This window comes from Paroedura picta, chromosome 1 (assembly GCF_049243985.1).
Source record: "Paroedura picta isolate Pp20150507F chromosome 1, Ppicta_v3.0, whole genome shotgun sequence".
In the NCBI taxonomy this organism is placed as follows: Eukaryota; Metazoa; Chordata; class Lepidosauria; order Squamata; family Gekkonidae; genus Paroedura; species Paroedura picta.
This window is the reverse complement of record NC_135369.1, coordinates 8,349,099-8,352,505: the sequence shown is the minus strand read 5'-3', so window position 1 is coordinate 8,352,505 and position 3,407 is coordinate 8,349,099. Positions and strand designations below refer to the sequence as shown.

General features: G+C 52.5%; 1 long non-coding RNA gene across 1 annotated transcript; it reads right to left on the bottom strand.

The window, feature by feature from the left end:
• Window positions 1–1,149: 1,149 nt before the first annotated feature.
• On the bottom strand, window positions 1,150–1,793 carry LOC143830597 (uncharacterized). Its single transcript, XR_013228546.1, has 3 exons — window positions 1,663–1,793; window positions 1,424–1,543; window positions 1,150–1,290 (listed from the first exon to the last, which is right to left on the bottom strand). It is a non-coding gene; the product is annotated as an uncharacterized LOC143830597 (long non-coding RNA).
• Between the last annotated feature and the right edge of the window lie 1,614 nt (window positions 1,794–3,407).

Genomic DNA, 3,407 nt, shown 5'->3' with positions numbered 1-3,407 from the left:
TTTCATTTTTGTGCTCCCCTGGCATTGTTCTGAGTCTTGGTTTAACATGTAACCAAGAAAGGCCACCATGGGCAAACAAACAATAACCGTGTGCTCCCCTGGCATTGTTCTGAGTCTTGGTTTAACAATATGTGACCAAGAAAGGCCACCATGTGCACCAGGGTGGGTTTTGACTGTCTCGTTGTTACTAACAGTTCTTTTTCTCTTTTTTTGCCAACAGAGGTCCTTTCTGAAGACGACGAGCCAGCTGGCTCACCACCCAGGGGCGCTCTCCCGGCTGAGGAGAGGCTGGCCAGGGAACGCGGCAGGCTGCGGCGCGTCTCCGTCCTCACTAGTGTGGGAGAAAGGATCCTGGAGCACTGCCAGGAGGAGTCCAGGCGTGCAGCTGCTGCAGACCAGGCGATGCTCTCCCTCGTGGCCCAGGAGGGCAAAAAATTCCGTGCCATCCTTAGAGATTCGAACAACTCACTACGCGAAAGCGTGGAGGAAGTTCGAATGATAAGGAGGCTGATGGAGAGGGCGGTCGCGGTTATGGAGGCGGCCCCCCCTCCTCAGATTACAGTGAACGTCCCCCCCCCCAACCCACACACCCCCACTACCTCCAGCACCCACCCCACCCCCCCCACCACCTCCAGCACCCACCCCACCCACCCCCTCTCAGAATGCCGCGACCCAAACGAGAAGGAGGACTGTTCTCGGGAAGAGAGTCGTGAAACCCGCGGACAAGTTCTCCCCCTCCTAGTTTGGGCCATTTTGTCTGTTTATCTGTGTTTGCTGTTTTCTGTTCAATAAAGTTTATGTTTTTGACTCTGTCTCTGTGTACCCTCTCTAGTGATTGTGCCAATTCTGGCACCGTTGTGTGGGTTGGAGGTTGGAGGGTGTTTTAAAGGTTAAAGGTGTTTTAGGAGTTTGGGGTGAAAGGTGTGCGAGTGTAAGGAGTCACACTGGAGTCTTTTTCAGGAAATTTACAACAACATTTTATTTTCAGAAACAGTTCAACAGGGGAAAAAAACAAGGGAATGTAACTTGGACCCCCCCACCACCACCACCACCCTCCAAGAAAGCCAACTTTTTTTTAACAAATTCAAATATTTAACAGGGATAGAAAAATGGGCAAAGTAACTGGGAACCCCCCCAACACCCCCCACCCCAAAACACAAAAAGTAAACAAAACTTAGGTCCCACCGCTCCCCTCCCCAGCCCCTTCCAGCTCCCTCACTCTCCTGCACAACCGTCCCATGGTCCCCCGCACTTTGCGGCGGAAGAGGTCTTCGTCCTCCTTCTTCTTAACTGTGTGGGGAGGGAGAAAAAGTACACATTAGTGCCAGACATATTTTCCAATTTTTTTAGTTTACATGCATACACTTTTTGGTGGCCGTAGCCACAGTGTGAGAAGAGTTGGGCAGTGGGGAACATAACCTACGTTCTTCCGCCTCCCTCTGCTGCCTTTGCTGCTCTAACTCCCCTTTCAGGTCTGCCACTTCAGCCTCTAAGGCAGCCACCCTGGCCTCCATGGCACGCAGCCTTGCCTCCATAGTTTCTGCTATAGAAATCAAACAAAGAATTTAATAGCACTTAAAATGGAGGCATCACAGCAGGCTCCCATATTGCTCCATGGGGGAACACACACATGGGTCTCCCGCACAGACATAAAACTCTCACCTGCAGCCTGTCCCGAGGTGGAAGGTCCCTCTTCCTCCCCCTCCTCAAGCTCAGGTGCTTTTGCCATCTTGGATGGTGATTGTGTGGCTGGGCAAAGAAAAAGAGAAATCATAATTAAAAGCACACAAACCAGAGATGAAACACAGCTGGTAGACACACCACAGTTAGAGTCAAGGCGCATAACCAAAGTGGTTCTACACAGTACTGGCGGGCTAAGTCAGAGGGGGTAGACAGCATCTAAGTACTTTCTCGAATTGCATTGGGGACAGTAGGGGAAAGAGGCAGCTAGTCATGCCATGCATGTTTAAGGGCAAAACACAACGAGGGCAGCACTTACCCATATGCCTCCTCATTTCCAGGGGGGGCTTCCCAGCCTTCTCCCATATTTTCACCATCTGGTCGTGGAAGACCGTCCTCCCGCTTGGCTGCGGGACCCCCCCCCCACTGCTCCAGACTGTTGAGGAAGTCCAGCTTCACTCGCTTAAATTTTGTCCGGACCTGCTCCCATGTCCGGACATAGCCCCTCTCCCTCAGCTTTGATGCCAACACCAGGTAAGCACCCTTGGTGTGGCAGTGGGTGCTGGCCATAAGGCGGCCAACACTTTTAGATTGGAGCACTAGCTCCAGAAGTGCCTCAGCCTCGGCGCGCTGCCAGAAGGAGCCCTTCCGTGGCTTCGGCATCTTCGGAATGACGGTTAGGGAACGAAGGTGCGTTGCTCCGATCGACCACCCCTATTTTAAATGTATCAAAGCTGCCCACCAATAAAATTATTCCTTGGAACATAAGTGGATTGATCCTCCGGTTTGACAGGGGTCGCCAATACTTCCTGGCTACCCGCCTCCCCGAACTTTCCCCGTTCAGCGCTTCCGTATTGTGTGTGTCAATTTCAGCGGGGAGTTAGCATTTAGGGCTGTCAAAGTGCTTTTCGACCAGAGAATCCCCGTTTTTTTGCAGGCAAAGTACACAAACCGCACAAGACAAGGTTAAGCAAAGAACACCAAACTTTATTCAACAACAGAGTGGGAAAAACAATTAAACACGCCTCCTGTTTCTGTAGATGTGGGTGGCTATGGCGTCCCGAACCTTGCACCCCTCAGCATAGATCCTTTTTCTCCTTGCTTCAGGGATGTCTTGAGTGTCCTCAAGGACCACAGGATCAGGTTCATCCACAGGGAAGGGGATGTTATGTCCCTTGTCCTCGCATATGTTGTGCAAAATGACACACGCGATGATCAGCGGAGTCACATTGTCTATATGCACATGGAGTCGGGACATCAGGCAACGGAACCGGGACTTCAGACGTCCAAAGGCACGCTCCACTACATTCCTTGCCCGGGAGTGACTGAGGTTGTAGTGGCTCTGCACGTCTGTCCTTGGCCGCTTGTAGGGAGTCATGAGCCAGCGTCGTAATGGGTAGGCTCCGTCACCGAGCACCAACGCCGGCACACGCACGCCCTCAATGGTGGCGGTGGGGTTTCCTGGAACAAAGACCCCTTCGTCCATGGCTTTCCTGAGGTTGGATTCCCTGAAAACAAGGGCATCATGCCTCCTGCCACTCCACCCCACCTCGGCATCGATAAACCGGCCTGAGAAGTCCACAGTTCCTTGCAGGAGAACAGAACAAAAGTCCTTCCTGTTCCCGTACTCCTTTATGCTTCCCCCGGGGGCACGGATAGGGATGTGGCTTCCATCGACGGCCGCAAAACAATGCGGGAATCCAAGCCTGGCAAACCCGTCCATACTC